The following is a 19,429-nucleotide window of genomic DNA, read 5'->3' on the forward strand; positions in this document are numbered from 1 at the left end:
TTCATTGAACCTATATTTAACAGTGCCATCTGAGGTTTGTTATTTTTCTATAACCTCAGTATTACCAATGTTTCGAGGGGCAACTGCTTCCTATGACCTATTCCTTAGGGAAATCAATTTCATCCCATTTGATAGGTCTTCTGGTGGTTACTTTGGATGTACCAAAGTTGGTTTCTGTAAGAATAGTTTCATTTTTGAAATCCATAATTTTGCACATAGGATTCAAAGTATATAACGGTTTGAAATAAATCCTATAGCAGATGCATATGACTTCTGTACCAGGCAAATAATCATAACCATGTAATTTAATGCTAAGTATTAAAGCATTCAAAGAATTCTCATAATTAAGAGAAATCTGCAAATTAGGATAAGTATTAAAATAAACAGGGTCATAGACCAAATTGGGTTGCACAGACCCTATGATAGACTTTTTCCAGTTCTGGTTTCTGCCATGTTTGAGAGCTGCAATAAAGCTTTCAGGTAAGCCTCTTAAAGTAAGTGGCTTAAAGACGACTTGTATTAAACCTATATGTATAAATCTATGTGAATCCCTATAGGGGGCTAAATCACTTTCAGGTAATAATCTGAACGTAGCAATGGTCACTATCTACAGTGATAGTCTCTTCAGCAGTTTTAACTACCTATTTTAAACATATTCTTTCAAAGGTACCTAACTGGTATATTACCTTAGGTTTGACTAATGGGATAATCCACTTATTAAGCAGGTCTAATTGTTGAGGTAATTCATACTCCTCTTTCCTACTGTTTTTAACAATCGTCTTCTTCCTAATGATATTCATTAAGAAAATAGTGTTAAACTTAGTCTCTAAGGTTTTTCACTAACATGGCTCTGATACCAACGGGGTATAGGATCGGTTCCTAATGGGGCTCGGGAAATGAATTATAAGAACTTCAGCCCTGGCTAGCTACTAACCTCTAGGCAAACCTTAAACTACGATGCTCCTCACAACTCTTCAACGGCCACCTACCTAACGGGTATACGAGCACCATCGGTTAGGTTAGCTTAACCAAGGTTTACTGTCGAGAATAGTAACTGCCTGGTCTATACAGTTCTTAACCCAAAACCTCATCGGGGTGATAGAGTAGACTCCTAGCTACGAAACATGCATAGTAAATAACCTTCGAATACTAAGTCTAACACTTACATGTTTAGCCTATCATTTAGGCCAACATTGCTGCAAAAATGAAAGAGGGAAGGAGAAGAATAGTACCAGACCAGAGACCCTTCGTTGTGGCCAAGTGACCTTTTTGATTTTTATTTCTGAATTGGAAATATTACAAAAGGGGGTTTTTTACAAGTAGAGAGAAACTAGAGAGAAGTTAGAGCGTTTTGTAATGCCTTGGCTAAAACATGCTTCTCTGAAGAATAAAATGATCCTTATATAATGGATCGGTCTACAAACAAACAAAACTAAAAAGTAAAACTAGCCGACAAAATAATTACAGGTGTGGCCGACAAGATAAAGAGAAAATTTCTATAATTAAGTCCGGACAAACTACTTTATAAAAGTAGATTCCCTTCAATAATGGAGGGGCTCGTTACTTTATTAAAGTCGTCTTTATTACCCCAATAATTCATCTAATGGGGCCTTCAATAATTCAGACTTTGCTTTTCCCTTTGTCGTTTTTCTCCGAAGATTCTTTGGTACCTTCCTTCAGCTCTGTAAGGAAATCTTCAATTTCTTCAATATTAATTTCTGTGTCAGAGGGGCTCTGTGCTTCACCTGCTACACATATTCCTTCATTTGAAGTGCTTTCAATGGAGGTCATACAGATATCATCTCTGACTGTTGTTTCAAAATTTCTTGCTAGATCCTTCTTTATTTCTTCAAAGTATAAAGCAAGGATCTCTTTCTTTGATATAGCTCCGTTGTTCATTTGGAGCCACTTTGTGATTATTTCAAAAGGACTTAATTTTTCCTCTGCAACCTGTGTTCTGTCTAATTTGACATAGGCTTCTATTTTAGCCTGTATTTGTTGAATCAATTCTTCACTATATAACTTGCCTTGCTGATTGGTATGGAATAACTTAGACCAAAACTTATGATGAAAAATTCTGTTAAGGCAGGGAATTCCTTCACTGGTATAAACGATCTGTACATCCCATTTCATTATCTAAGGGATTGAAAATTCGATAAAGAAATACATGGTAGTTGTACCATCATAAAAGATATTATCTTTTAGTAATGATAGAATTTTGGGAGATATGTCTACCCAGTGAGAATATAAAACTTTTAGTAGAGGGTTGAGTATTTCTAATGATGGGCCGTATAATTTCCACCACTTGAAGAACCAATTTGTAATTTGTTCTCCGAACATATTGGGACAGAGTTTAATAAACCAAGAATGTTTCCTATTAGGATTTTCATAAAGGAAAGTTTTATTAAAACTCTCTACATAGTCCCAATAATTGAACTTAACTGATACCTTTTGGTCAGGATATGTATATTCACGATCCTTGAGAGTACTGATACCCCATTCATCAGAAGGTATGACCTTCTTAATTATAATCTTCGAAAAACTATAAGTTTTTCTAGTTTTAGCAGGATAAAAGTGCTGAATTACAGCATGTCCTGTTGTTGAGAGTATAATCTCATAGTGTATCCTGTATTTATAAGCAGGAGTAGCGTATGACGCTGTATCAAAATACCTGACCATTATTTTCCAAGGGTTATCCTTCCATTTAAGGTCGGATTGTTCCAAAAGAATTATTAACTTTTTTGACTCTTTTTGAGTATAAAACTCAAAATTTTCATTACTATCCTCTGATATAACTGAGGAGTAGGTTGGTACATTGGATGTGGATGATGTACCTTCATCTTTCTTGGATTGTATAAAATCCATAAATTCCTTGTATAAAGGATATTCGGTATTACCTTCTGTTATATTGGCGGCTATTAGCCTTTGATTTCCAATTTGGGGGAGAATATTATTCCCTCTACCATCGGTAGATGCCCTTCCTCTTCCTCGTTGTCGATGAGGTTTATATGTATGCCTCATAATTTGTAAAGATAAATAGAGAACTATTAGTTCAAATATTCTCTAGTAAGAAAATCAGGAAGGGTATTATCAGACCCTTATTTGTATATAATTTCGAAATCAAAAGGGGCTAATAAAGCTTGCCACCTTGCAGACATTTGCTTAGACACATCATGTTTGAAATCTTTATTAAAGATAAATTTTGCTGCTTGGCAATCAGTTTTAATCAAGAATTTTTTATTATATAAATCAGTCTGAAATTTTATAACACATTCGACAATAGCAAGAATTTCTTTAGCTACAGTCGCATAATTTTTCTGGGAACCATTCCACTTACCAGAAATAAACTGAACAAGATATTCTTGTTTATCTATTGGAGAACATTGTTTTAATATCTCACCATAACCGATATCAGAGGCATCAGTTTCTACAACCTTTTCCCAAGTGGGATTAGCGAGAGTCAAACAAGGAAGGTTATTAAAATTTTGTTTAATTCTCTTGACTCCTTCAGTATGACTCTCAGTCCAAGACTTAGGGTTCTTCTTTAGTCTTTCATAAAGAAGAGCAGTATCCTTAGCAAGATCCTCTATAAAAGGAGAAATATAATTTAAGTTTTCTAAAAATCGTTGAAGCTGGGTTTTATCAGTAATAATATCAGGGAACTTAGAAGCAAATTCAATACTTCTATTAATAGGAATGATCCTACCCTTCTCAATGTTATGACCCAAAAATCTAACAGAAGTTTGGAAAATTATCATTTTTGGTTTTGATAGAACTAAACCATTCTGAATAATAATCTTTTTAAACAAATCGAGATGTTTGAAATGAGACTCAATATTTTTTGAAAATACTAAGATATCATCAATATAAACAATTATAAAATCCGTATAAGGAAGAAAAATATCATTCATAATTTTTTGAAATTCAGAAGGAGCATTTTTCAATCCAAAGGGCATAACATTCCATTCATATTGACCCATTGGGACATTGAAAGTTGTTTTATACCTATCTGATTCAGATATCTGAATTTGCCAATAACCTGATTTTAAATCAAATTTTGAGAATATAATGGCATCATGCAATCTGTCTCATAAATCCTTTTTATTAGGAATAGGATATCTAATCCATTTTAAAACCTTATTAAGGGGCTTGTAATTAATGACTAATCTAGGAATTCCTCGTTCCTGTTCAGCATGCTTATTAACATAAAAAGCAATACAAGACCATTTGGACTTTGAGGGTCTAATTAAACCCTTCTACTGTAAGGAATCAATTTCCTTTTTGCATAACTCCAAATAATCAAAGTTCATTTGACAAGGTCGAGCCCTGGTAGGGATATTATCCTCAGAAAAGTCTTCTTCATAAGGAAGACTTATAATGTACTTCTTCCTACTCCAAAATTGTTTTGGATGGTTACCACTAATAGAAACAGAAAATTGGTTTTTGAGAAAATTAATTTTTTCTGCTAACTTAGGATTTTTTAAATCCTATTCAATGGTGATGGAACAAATCTCATTTCTCAAAAATTCAATTTGATTGACTTTTGAAGAAATATTATTACAAATAATCTCATTCAAAAATCTTTGTACTGGCTCAGTTATAAACTCAAAAGTGATACGTTTACCATTGTAAGTACCGGTAACACTATTTGTATCCCAGACCCCGATCCGGTCGTGATGGCGCCTCTCGTGAAGACAAGGCCATCCAACAAACCCATTTTGCCTTTTCAGAATAGTTAAATCGGGGTGTCACAAGTCACGAGCATCTATTAGAGTATAAATACAACTGCAAGGCCTGAAACATATAAAATAGGACTAATAAACAAAAGTAAGAAATGCGGTGCTGAGAACACTGGCAGTCACCTCACTAAACTCCGATAACATAACCTCCGACCAGCTCAAAACCCGCTACCGGGTGAACAAATACCTGCATCTGCACACGAGGTGCAGGGAGTAAAGTGGGTACTCCAAATCAGTGAGTAATAAAGGTAAATAATAACTGAGCAGTAAGAAATCACGTAAAACAAACCATCATGATGTATAGAGCAGTCTAAAACCCTTTGAGTAAAAGAAGTGAAACTGTGAAATCCTTGGAAAAACATCTTAGCTCAGTTTCTTTTAAAAATGACTTTTTCAACGGTTACTCAATTGAGTGCAAAACAAATAGTGCAGATAAGCACGGAAATCCGCCCCTCTGGCACAACACTCAATTAACAAATAATGCCAGGCAATCAGATAGATATCACATGAAGTAGCACAAATAACAGATAATGGCAGACAAATGAAATAAAGTAAGCACATAGAACAGTACCAGCACCGCTGCGGTGTGCAGCCCGACCATATATCTCGTCGATGACGCTCACTGGGGGTGTGCAGACTCCGGGAGGGTCCCCTTATGGCCCTAGCGCAATATCAAGCCATATCGAGGCATCAAAATCTAGGCCCTCGGCCTCATATCAGTATCAGTATAACACTGCTGCGGCGCGTAGCCCGATCCCTTAGTATCCTCACATCTGGCCATCGTCCATACTCAGTCCAGAAATCATATAAGCCCCTCAGGCATTAGTAAAAACAGTAGTTCTCATCCCAAAACATCATTTACTATATCATTTTAGTTTCAAAACCAAGTAAAAGTGGCAGAGTTGTAAAACAGTGGAAAACAGTACGACTGAGTTCAAGTAGTAGGTCAAAATAGTGAGGAAATAGTGATAAAAATCCCCGGAGGATTCAAATAGTTGACTTGAAGACCAAATACGACAATCAATCCAAATAATGATGATAACAAATAAGTTTCAATCAAATACGCGGTAAAAGCGTCAATCGGGACGGACCAAATCACAATCCCCAATAGTAAACGACCCCAAGCTCATCATCAAGCGCGTGTCTCACCTCAATATAGCACTACGATGTGCGAATCCGGGGTTTCAAACCCTTAGGATATCATTTACAATCATTACTCACCTTGAACCGGCAAAATCTCTAACTCGCGACGCCTTTGCCCCTCAAATCAGCCTCCACGCGTGTCGAATCTATCCAAAATCAGAATGAATACATCACAGTATGCTAAGGGAACAAAGCCCAAGCGAAAACAATCAATAACGGGCACAAATCCCGAAATTACCAAAACCCGAGCCCCGGGCACACTTCTCGAAACTCAGAATTTTTTACATCATTAGATTCCTTATCTCCCCACGAGTTCATACATATCAAAAGTTCTTAAATCCGACCCCAAATGGTCCTCCAAATCCCAAATCAAAAGTCCAATTTTCTCAAGCCCTAGCTCTTCAATTTTAGGCTTAGTTCCATGAATTTTAGCCCAAATCAAAAGTCAACCTCTCGCAAACGCGTAGCACAAAATTGCGTTGCCCAACTTTTACTCTTCGCGAATGCGACATGGCAAACGCGAACGTGATGCCTTACACAACCCACTCATCGCGAACGCGTCCTCAACCTCACGAACGTGGTGCATCACTTCGCCAACCTACGCGAACGCGACCCAGTCTCACGCGAACGCGATGCCTACTGGTCCATCCCTCCGCAAACACGAAGTCTCTCTTGCGAACGCGAAGGCTAATATCCTGGCCTTCCTCAATCCTGTTTTGTGAACGCGAGACTCCACTCACGAATGCGAAGAGATAAATCTCTGCAACAGCTGAGCAGATTTTTCTGCAATTTCCAAACATCAAAATGATCCGAATAACCACCTGAAACTTACTCGAGGCCCCCACGACATCAACCAAAAGCACCAACACATCCTAAAACCTCATTCAAACTTTTTCCAATCATCAAAACACCTCAAACAACACCAAATCCATCAATTCACATTGAATTCAAGCCTAAGTTTTCTAAAAACTTCTAAAATACGCTTTCGATCAAAAAACCCAACCAAACCACGTCCGAATGACTTGAAATTTTGCACACACATAAAAATGACATAACGAAGCTACTGCAACTCTTGGAATTCCATTCTGACTCCCAAATCAAAATATCACCTACCAACCAGAAATCGCCAAAATCTCAACTTCGTCAATTCAAGCCTAATTCTACTATGGACCTCCAAAACCAATTCCGATCACACTCCTAAGTCATAAATCACCCAACGAAGCTAACCAAATAATAAGAATTCTGTTCTGAGCTCATATACAAATAAGTCAACTCTTGGTCAACCTTTCAAATTCAAAGCTTTCATCTGATGCTGTTCTTTTAAATTTATCCGATTTCCCTGAAAACCAAAACCAATGATCTACATCATTCATAATACCTTACACAGGGCAAGTCATGCCCGAGAATTGGCGATCAAAGTGCAAAAGCTCAAAATGACCGGTCGGGATGTTACATCTTCCCCCACTTAAACACACGTTCGTCCTCGAACGTACCCAAAGTTGTTCTAGAAGCCAACCAATAACTGAATAACTTTACCATGCATATACCGGGGGTGATCCCACATCACCCTATCTCATATAGGTTCGATAACACAATATAACTGAAATTTCACAATCCAACCTAGTCCATAAACCATAGAACCATATTTTTGCTTCTAAAATCCTCAATACGATCAGAATCTCACATATATATTGTGAATAAGTCCGAACAAGCTGTAACAAACCATGTCTACTATCTCGGGTGCAATCACATGATATACCACATAACTCAAACACTCGTAGCGATAACTTCTAATCACAGTAGCTACACATAACAACCGAATACCGATAGAAAACCTCTTATCAACTAAAGTCTCATTCCAACACTTCCATATACTGCCAATGATAATTGAAACACGCAATAAACCATAACCATTTCTCAGATCAACCATTCATAAGGCCACTTCTCCTTTGGCAAGGACCATAGCAAATTTTTGAGCCGAACCTCGATATTTATCCTCCTGACATGCTGAAATTGAATCTGTTTGTATTCATTAAAGATCTCAACGATCTCATCTAATCCAACACAACTACTCAGGTGACATGATACCTCAGTACAGACTAAGGCCCCAACTTGCGCAATAAGCAACAATCTGAACGTACCCAAATCATGAAAATGGCTCAAATGAAAGAGTTGTACCGCAAGCTCACCAGTACCACCACAACACAAAGCTGAGAACCTGTCTCACATCATAGAATAGAACACACGAATCTAACCCGCAAGGTCATATCTCCACATAGCTTCGTTGCAATGCACGATCCTATCAAACACTGCTCCACATAAAACACCCCAAGTCACTATGCTCGAAATTGACAACCACGCACAATTTGATGCCTGGAACCAAAGAAAATCACTACACCCACGGTGAAACAAGGAACATATACCACGCAAACCCGATAGGACGTAAACGATACGCCATCCACCGAGCAACACCCAATAGAACCGCACCATATGTGCCCATAACTAACAAATCATAACGTCTCGCAACACAGAAAGGCAACTCATAGATCTCCCAGATCACTAGTAAGCTCAATAACGGTCAAATCAACCTATCCCTTAACAATACAGTTTGGGGCCAACTAAGCCGACTTAGCTAGAACACGCATCCACATTGGCTTGCCAACAAACTCCTTATCAAGGAAGCCTGAAGCTGCTCCTTCCACTACTATAACTCCTGCCGGAGCCATACGATACGGTGCCCAGCACCAAATCAATACCGAAATCAACAACTCTGCCTGGTGACATGCCCGGCCACAAAAAACACATCCGGAGAGTCCCTCAACACCGGAACTGAATCAATGGTAGAATCCTCTGTACTAAAATCCATCACAAAGGCTCAATTAAGAAAGGCAATCCTTCCCAGCCATTCGCTGGGTCTTTGAAATATAAACCACTCTACTATAACATAATCTGTCGCACCTCGCCACTCAACCCGTGGCATTTCTGGCATAGCCCATAGCATAATAGTCCAAAATAACCCAACACTGAGACAACCAGCCTGAACTCCAACATCTAACAAACCAACAAAGAAAGATCCACTCGAGCCTCCATATCCCGGTAGTCGCTAAACAGTGCCGATACACATGATCCACAACCACAACATAGCCTGAATATGAGAACTTCCGTCTGCAAATCCACACGGCCCATGAATCACCATATTCGATCCCAATTTCGCCATCTGAATACATGATACGCCTCAAATACCCAATCATTCCACGATAGATACTCAAAAATTTCCCTGTGCCACCAAGCAAACTCGAATATCACCAGTCGATCTAACAAGAAAGTGCCTCAATACTACCGAAGTACCATCAACTTAATCACATTGTCTTTTCTGAAACATATACCCTCGTCAAATCACCCCAATTAGCACTACCACTTCCTTAATCATCTGAAACTACCCGTGCTGCCTAAAAATTCATGACTTTCCGTTCAGAACTGAACCGTAACCTTCCACACGCATTTGTCAATCCTCCACAACCTACCGCATATACCATACCATCTCAGGATAACATGAGAACTTCATCTTCCTTCCGAGCCACAAACATATACGTACTCAATTGGTCAAGAACTTTCCATTGGTCCCAATCTAGAAAAAAATCACTATACATCCCATGCTTTGCATGCCCATAGAAAATATACATCTCCAAACTGTGGTAAAAACCATCAAGAACTCTCCAAGTTCCCTTTGCACAAATCAGACATGTCAGGATTGAATCCTTCTAACTCGATAAAGCTAAGCAAGCCATCAAAACCTAAGAGCATCGCCGCAAAATACCTCAAAGAACTCATTACCTCGAACACACACAAGGAATTAATCATATCCTAACCATACCGATTCGGTCTACTATCAAACTATTCCATCTATCTAAATTTCCTTTTGATTCATTTTTCAACTTGATATTCTCTCTTGTTGTAACACCACAATTCCTCAACCCAGGCTCACCACACGAGACCCAAGCACAAGACCACATTGTCTAAGACCTATAAGCCACTGAATACTCACTCAATTACTCCCAGAAACACCACATTCCAGAACACTTTACTCTGAGGAACTTCCTGCGAATCTAAATCTGTTACCTTTGCATTCCTGATACTGATACATAGAATCCTATAATCAATATACAAATATCACAAGTTTTGACTTCTTCCAATGAAAACATAGTTTCTAACTCCATATACAACTTTAAGATATCCAATTGTTACATGTAGAACCTCGAACACATTAGAACCATTCTCGAGAGTCACTCACTCTCTTCAAACTGCAAATAGCCTGATCAAATGAACAGAACCACCCGTGCCTCATTAGCACTCTGACACCGCAGAATGAAATCCATGTAAGCACGTGATTTTTTCCCTATATGAGAAATACTGCCAAAAAATTCAAAATCAAATGATTTTCCTTGGTGTGCAATTTTGTGAGATTTTGTGATATTTTTGGATAATTATTTGTATTTGTCTGTGTTTGCTTATTTGTTAAATTAATAAAAAATACAAAAAAAAACATGTCGCATTTTGCATGTAGGATTTAATTCTACAATTGTTAGTAATTAAATTAGTTTTACAAAAATTAAAAATTACATAAATAGGCATCTTTTGCATTTTTAGCATTTAATGTCCAAATAAACAATTTTATGCTTAATTATTGCTTAATTGTGCGTTAATTGTTATTGGGAGTTAATTCGCGCTTTTATAACTTAATTTAGTTCTTAATAAATAATTTAAGTAATTTTATAATTTAGTTTTAGAAAAATAAAAGAAGAAAGGAGAACAAAAATACAAAAAAAAATCGAATTGGGCCACTTTTTCAAATTTCAACCCCAGGCCCAAATAATTGTCCAACCTTCCCCATGACCTGGTCCACTTCAAACCGGGTCGACCCGGTCCGCCCCATTAACCCAAATACCCAACACCCCTCTTCATTCAAAACACAAAAGAAAAACAAAAGAAGAAAAACCCTAAAAAAACACCCTAAACATCCGCCACTCCCCCCCCTCCCTATCTTCTTCCTCAAGCTCCCCTACATAGCAACCATGGCTGCCCTATCCCCTCAACCAACGACCACCCCCTCCAGCCCTTCCCCCTCACCCCGTCACACTCACACACACACGCACCAATGACTCCATATCTGCCCTCCTCCATCAAGCTTCGTCATCGTCGAGTTTGAGCTCATCCATGGCTTCCCCTACTGCGTTCAGCTGCTTCTCCTTCTTGCTGCATTCAGCTGCTACTTCTTCTTCGTGTTTTCGTCGTCAACCCGTCGTGCTGCTGCTCCGTTCTCCAAACAAACAAGCCGTCACTGCTGCCCGTTTCTGCTCCCCACGGCTACGGCTTCATGCCGCTTCTGCCGGTGTTTCTTCTCCCGACGTCCTCCTCGACAAACTGTTGCTGCTGCTCGCCACGACAGTAGCTTCTGCTGTTGCTCCTTTCCTCTTCGTTTCGTCAAAGTTCGAAGGTCTTTCGTTGAGTCGAGGCCCGGACAGATTTGTTTACAATCGAGTTCGTCGTTGTTTCATCTCCGGTTAGTTGTTTTATTTTTGTCCATATTTCGTTTTTATATTTCTCGAAGTTAAAATCGTTAAGTATTTGATTCTTGTTTTGTTCGTTGTTCATCGTTGAAATAATTTTCTAGTGTGTTCATGTGTTTTGATTAAATTAATTTTCAGATTTCAAATGGAAAGTTAATTAGTGGTTTTTCATGTTTATTTCATGTTTGTTTTATATTTTAGGTAAGAATTTGTTAGTTTGATGTTTGTTAGATTCAAATGAAAATTTAATTGATTATTTCTTCAATTTGTTTTATGATTGTTATATATTTTCCAGAAATTATTAATGTTATTTGAGTCATTTAATCTGTCATGTTTGTTGTTTTAAAAATAGATTCATTCATGTTCATACTTTGTTTGGTTGATCTTGAATCCGAAATTTGTATAGTTTGATTTCTTGTTTATCACTTATGATTATTTCTTGAATTTGTCTCATAATCTTATTTAAAGTTTAATATAGGAATTGTTTGTTGTAATGTTGTTAGAGTTGATTTTAAGTTCAATATTATTGAATTTAGAAATCTGAATATACTTGTTTGTTATTGTTGTTGTTGAATCTGAAAATAGGATTGTTTGTTGCTAAAAAAAATATTGTTCAATCAAATTTTAGTTGTTCTTTGTTGTTCAATTTGTGTTCATGTGATTTGTTGTTGAAATATTGAAGAAATCATGTTCATGTGATTTGTTGTTTGAACATTGTTAGAAATTGATCATATTGTCTATATTTTGGTTAAGTTTGATTAATTGATTGTTATAGCTGATGGGGTAGTTTGGTAATTTGTAGTACGTTCAGGGGTAAAATGGTAATTGCAATAAGGTCGGAGGGGTAGTTTGGTAATTGAACATTTTGTAATTCTTTATGTTAAGCATGGGGGACAAAATGTAATGGGTTAAGTTGTGATATAATTGTTTAATATAAAGGGGGGACAAGACAAAATTTAGTGGGGAGGAATCTTGTATTTGTTTAGTGAAGCATGGGGAACAAAATATAATGGGGTGGGGATGATATATTTATTTAATGTAATGGAGATGAGTGGGAAGATAATGGGTTTGGTAGGAGAAAGTGATTGATTTTAATTGATTAAAGGGTTGGGATTATATATAGGAAGTCTGGAAACAAGAAAAAAAAGAGAGGAGAGGAACGAATCTGAATATAGAGAAGAACAGAAAGACAAATAAGAGAGAGAAAAAAAGGGCTGAACATTTAAGAGAGAGAAAATTCCGAAAAATATTTAAACTTTCAAAAATAAAAAAATAAAAACTATAAAAAAATCTTCTGCTTTCTTTCATTGTTTGAAATCAGAATTAATTGTTGTTTCATCAAAGCTTGAAGCTTTTGTTTTTTTGGTATTACTGCTCCACTGGTTTGCAAACTCCGTACCTGGGTTGTTACTGTTGCTGGGCTTTTGTTGTTGTGTTGTACTGTTATTACTGCTGCTGACTCTCATCTTCATTTTCTTTTGCTTCCGATATCAGGTACACAACTGACACGCTGGTTATTGTAAACCGAAATATGAAGCATGAATACGAAAATGAAGAGTTGAAATTCTAAATTTAATTTAATTATATTTTGAATTTTATTTGTATGTATAAATTATTTAGCTTGCAAAAATTAGAATCATGTAGCTATTTAATATATACAGTGGAACATCCGACGATAGCTTAACGGATGAACTATCTATATATTGCCCTAAAAATAAATAAATGGTGTAGTAACTCCGCCTAGTCAAAAAAATCAAACGAATAGGCCATTTAGGAACTCGGTAGGAATATTGTTTAGTTAAATAATATTGGTTAATTTTAGCATGTAAATGGTCTGGGATTAAAATTAGATTGCTAAGTTTTTTTTTAATTTGACAAACTGAGAACATACCTAGTATAATGTAACTAGGTAGTAGCATGTAAATAAATTAAGATATTTTCTCTTTTATTTTGTAGAGACAAATTCCAATAGAAAAATGTAGGCATTTTTAGGACTGACCTTTTTAAAAATAAAATGAGATGAGCCTCGCCCAATAAAATGCACCAATTGCGGGGCCCTCAATAAATGTTTAATTGAGTATTTAGAATTCGGGATAGACTGTTTAGTGAATTCCACGGTCTTACCCATAAATAATAATACGCTAATCGCTTTAGGCACGATTTTAATAATAATACATTCTTAAACACGGGTGCGCATTCATGCGACCCAAATCCAAATCCCAAAACATTGAATAAAATGTGTTCCGGATTGCGGGTGCATTTCATGTGACGTAATCCAAAGACATGTTTTAAACAATGTTCACATTCTTGTAAAAATAATAATAACAATTATGAAAGCGGTAAAAAGATAAAATTTGCACATAAGTTCATATTTGTATAAAATCAGATAATCAAGCCGAATATAACAGTTGAGCGACCGTGCTAGAACCACGGAACTCGGGAATGCCTAACACCTTCTCCCGGGTTAACAGAATTCCTTATCCGGATTTCTGGTTCGCGGACTGTAATACAGAGTCATTCTTTTCCTCGATTCGGGATTAAAATTGGTGACTTGGGACACCCTAAATCTCCCAAGTGGCGACTCTGAAATAAATAAACAAATCCTGTTTCGATTGTCCTTTAATTGGAAAAAACTCCCTTGTACCCTCGCGGGGCGGAAAAAGGAGGTGTGACAGCTCTAGCGACTCTGCTGGGGATAACATTAAACCCAGAACCACTGGTTCAGGGTTAGAATTCGAGCTTAGATAAATTGTTATATTTGGTTTTATCTGATTTTTACATATTTGAGCCTAATGTGCTAAATGCTGCTTTTACCGCTTTGATATTATTTGAACTGTACATATAAACTGTATCGAAACCTTTCTCTTCTTACCTCCGGGGAGAAGCTCGCTGGACGAGACTCCCTATTCTGTTAGTGTCAATGTCTGAAATAAGAAAGAGGCCGGACAAGTTACAAAGCCGGACGATCTCGCGGGTCCCCGGTACGTAGACCCCTCCTCGGCTCGAGTTGTCCGCTCGGGTACACAGTCTAGAACGTATACCCAGGTTATAAACCTAGTATAACAAAACCTCTGCTGGGAAATTAAACCCAGAACCACTGGTTCAGGGTTCAAGAATTCGAGCTTAGAATAATTGTTATATTTGGCTTTATTATCTGATATATATTGCATGTTCTGACATAACATACTAAATGTTATCTTTTACCGCTTTGATATTATTTGAACTGTATATAAACTGTGCCGAAACCCTTCTCTTCTTACCTCCGGGAAGAAGCTCGCTGGTCGAGACTCCCTATTCTGTTAGTGTCAATACCTGAAATAAGAAAGAGGACGGACAAGTTACGAAGCCGGATGGCCTTTTGGTTCCCGGTAAGTTGCCCCCTCCTCGACTTGAGTTGTCCGCTCGGGTACACAGTCTAGAACACCGACTCAGGATTTGAACATAGAATAACATGACTTCATGCCGGATCCCTAGTAGGAACGATTATTTGCATCATCTTGCATTTGTCTTAGGGGACTCAACACAGGGGTTGGGTCCGTCTAGGACTAGCAACCTGAAATGAAAAGACCAACCTGATGCATCCTACTTGCTCTGTACATATATTTGTTTCGAACCTGCATGTTGACCGGTTTCTGAATCTCAGGAATGTTGGAAAATTGAGAGAAAAAAAAAAGAGAAAAGAGAAAAAAATATCAGTTAGAGTGTTAATTGATTATTTTAGAAATAAAAAATCAATAACCAATTACTGGCGAAACTCTGCCGAAATTTTTTTAAAAAAAAGGGAAAATGTTTTATTTTGTTTTACTAAAAAAAAAAGCAAAGAGAAATAGAAAAAAAGAGTCTTTTATTTTTGGAAAGTTGGTTGTTGAAAAAGAAAAGGATAAGAAAAGTTTTTGTTTTAGTTTGAAAAACATAAGTTGTTTCATTATTTGTTGAAAAAGGAAAGGAAAAAGAGTCTTTTATTTTTAGTTTGGAAAACAGGTTATTTTATTGTCTGTGGAAAATGAAAAAGAAAAAAAAAGTCTGTTATTTTTATCTTGGAAAAATAGGTTGTTTTATTTGTTGAAAAGAAAAAAGAAAAAAGAGAGTCTCGTTTCTAAAAATAGTTTTTATTCGCTTATGAAATGCCAAAAAATAAAAATGGAAAAGAGTCATGTTTTAAAATAGTTCGGTTAATTAGCCCGAACTACGCGGGTTTGATTCTCACCGGATGTGAGATACGTAGGCAACCCTCATCGGGTCCAACCCCACCTTTTGCTAAAATAGCCAAAAACAAATTAAAAAAAAAACATGTCAAAATTTCAACTCTGTCATAAAGAGGTCGGGTGATGTTGTTTTGTCATAAATATCCGAATGTTCCCAAAAGGGACGCCGGAAGGCTGACTTTGCATAAACAGCCACCTTTGGGTCATTTTTTTTAAGATTTGGTCCAGTTGACCCACACAGCCTTAAAAATTTTCGTCCCCGAGACGTTGACATGCCGTGTTTTCAATATTGAGTTTCCTATTTTTGAAAAACAATAAAAGAGTCATAAATAAGTCAGGTGATGCTGTTTTGTCAAAACATACCCGAATGTTCCCGAAAGGGACGCCGGAAGGCTGACTTTGCATAAACAGCCACCTTTTAGGTCATGTTTAGGATTTTTGGTCCAGTTGACCCACACAGCCTTAAAAATCTTCGTCCCCGAGGCGCTGAAGGGCCGTGTTTGCAACACCACTTTTATTGTAATTTGAAAAAAAAAATAAAGAGTCAGCGGTCAGGTGAATACCGTTTGGATTTTTTTGTCAAAAATAAGCTGATCCAGCTTCGACAGTGTCTTAAACTGTTCTTGCCGAAATAGCCTTAGAGTATCTTTCAGTTGTCGAAAGGTTATTTTCGTAAAAGAATGGAAAAGTTTGTATAGTGTCATAAAATAATCCTCTCCTGCCTCAAAATTCATGTGAAATTTGGAAGGGGCCACATTTGCAAAAAATAACCGTTGGGTTGCATTTGTCAAAGGGAGAAAGGGAGCTAGCCTTTTTGTTTTTGAGTTTATAAATCTCTTGATTAGAATATATGGGTTGTTTGATTTTCGAGTTTGTAGGTCATCTTTAAACCTTTGAAACCCAGTTTGTTTTATTATGAAAATTGATAAGAAAAAAAATGTTTATTATTGTTTATCATTTATTGGCACGAACTACGCTCGGTCTGATTCATGCAGGGTCATGATACGTAGGCAATCTCCATAAGATTCGACCACAAAAAAAATGGAAAAGAGAAAAATGAAAAAAAAAAGAGAAAAATGAAAAAAAAAGAAAAGAAAAAAAAACGAAAAAAAGAAAGAAAAAAAGAGAAAAAAGAAAAAAAGATGTTGTCAATAATGAGGACCGACTGAGTCCATTCTAACCTGTTTTGTTTTGAATCACAAAGAAAGAAGGTGGTTGGTTTGTGGTAAGCCGGACAATGACACCCAGAATCCTTTACTTGCACCTCATGATACACACTCTGCGGGGATCAAGCCTAATAACAGAAGCACTTGAATCCTATTGGGAACTTGTTGATGGAGGTTGATGATATTGAAGCTGGTAATGGTCTTGGCAGTATTGATGTGAAGCTCAGTAAGATGCCGGTTTTGATAAAGTGGGAGGACGCTCCGTTCTTTTGTTAGCAAGAGAGAAGCTTGTGGTGGCTTATTTTGTTGTCATTTCTGTTGTTCGGATTATTAGGATTGTAATTTGGATATTGTTTTGTGTCAATATCTTTCCGCGTATCTTTCCGTTTTGTCATAGCGGTTTGTTTAAGTTTTATCTAGGTTGTTTAGGATTTTATTCTTGTTTGTTTTGTTATTCAAACCGTTTCACCGGCAGTCTAATGAAAAATCCGGTCTTTTATTATTTCCAGTCATCTTTTCGTTTAGTCCTTTTGTCATTTTGTTCAGCGACGATTCTAGTGACATGACATGCGCACACAGTTTGGGCCTAGTCTTTAAAGTTAATCATAAAACCCTAGAGAGGTGATCAGAACATTTAAAGAAAATAAGGACGGTTTGAGATCATACAGAGCTCGAGTCATATAGAACTAGGGCAAGTAAAACACAAAGAAAACCGCTAAAAGAAAGATTCGCCAAATTGGCATGAGGGTCGTTCATGATAATGAGAGTGTCGCCCAACGGTGCCTTAGAAAGGACAAATGAAAAAGCAAATATTGAATATAATTGTCAAGTCCAGCACCATCGGAAGAGGCTACAAATCCTTGTTTAAATTGAGTTGTTTGCATTTGGCATGTTTTGAAGACTGGAATGACGAAGGCATTTTGTTCTGCTACCTAAACACTTTATCCTTCGTTAACCCCTTTTGAGCCTTATTTATTTTCCTTTCATACCCCTCATTCGGAATCGGTAACAACAGATTAGAAACACAAAACATGGAAGATAAAAAGAAAAAAAAAAGAAAAAAGAAAAAAAAACAACAAAAAAAAGGAAAAAAGAGAGAAAGAAAAGAAAAAAAAACGACGAAAAGAAAGGAGAGATGAAAAAAAAAGAAAATGATAACGAAAACAAAAGAAAGTCAAATGAAACAAAGGAATTGGGAACTACGTTTGACCTGATTCCTCAAAGAGGATACGTAGGCGCTTCACGGCTCGGTCATAGTTTTGAAAAACAAAAAAAATCAATTAAGATATCCCCAAGCAAGAATCTGGGGCAAATGTTGCGTTTGTTGTAAATAAATCTAGTTCCGAAGGTTGTAATTAATAACCCAAAATCGATGCATTTTTGAGCCTTCAATACCCTTTCTTTCTAGCCCTATCCAAAACCCACATTACGGTTCAAAGAAAGACCTTCTGATTAGTCTTCAAAAGATGCCAAGTCAGACAAATGAGAGTCTTACCGGCGAACATAACATTTTGTTCCACAACAGAAAGGACTCTAATCTCCAACAGAAAGAGTCATACCGACAACACTCCAAAGCCCCAGCTGGAAAGTGATACAAATGAGAGAGTCTTATCGGTGAAAATCTGCACTGACACCATAAGGCGATGAAAGCTGAGAGAAAAACCAAAATGAGAGAGACTTGATAGTGAAAACCCTTCGGGCACTACAAGTCGAATAAGATAGAGAATCAAATGGGGAATTGCCAATTGAAGATCTTGAAAGATGATTGACGGTAGAGGATAGGCCACATATGCATGTCATGACTATTAGAGTCGGTATCTGCATTTGATAGGTTTATTTATAGTTTCTTTTGTTAAAAAGTCATTTCTTTCCTTTGTCGTTTTATTCTGTTCCCTTTTATCTTTTTCATTTCATAGAAAAATCCCCAATAGAGTCTGTTTGGTCAGAACAAGTGTGAATTGACTTCAAAATATACCATCAGCTTTCCAATTATGCAAGATGAGATCTGACTAGTACATCCAAGTGGTATAGTCAGCAAGGAACAAGCGCGAAGCCAGTGTCAAAAGATATCCCCAGCAGAAGTGAACTGACAAAAAGATTGACGAGTGTCAAGAGGGATATCCTTGCCAAAATCAAAGGTCATTAAACCTCAAGGCCGAGGCCCGTGGACAAAGCAAGGAGAGAAATGAACATGGTGTGGGGAAATTCATACTAGACTAAAAGGTCAGGGAAATGCCAGTTTCCGAGCTATGCCATAAAAGAAGAGGGATATCCCCAACAGAAAGGGATTATCCCCAGCAAATAATATTATCCCCAACAAGTTGTGGAACGCGGAGCAAGGAAGGAGAAAGGGAAAAGTCATCCCAGTGAGAGTATCACAACCAACCACCATGTTTTAAACTAACAAATTTTGTTTGATTTGAAAAAGGTAGAGGAAATGGCATTGATGCCAGAAATGCATGCCACAAGGGATATTATCAAACTGGGGCAGAAAATTTTCCTTCCATTTAGAAAATTTTCTGGAAGTCAGGTACCCATTCGGGGAAGAATAAAGATAACACCAGTGTCAAGGGAAGTGGTCTTTGAACCAGTGTTGCCCCCAACATAAT

The sequence above is a fragment of the Nicotiana sylvestris genome, chromosome 6 (assembly GCF_000393655.2).
Source record: "Nicotiana sylvestris chromosome 6, ASM39365v2, whole genome shotgun sequence".
In the NCBI taxonomy this organism is placed as follows: Eukaryota; Viridiplantae; Streptophyta; class Magnoliopsida; order Solanales; family Solanaceae; genus Nicotiana; species Nicotiana sylvestris.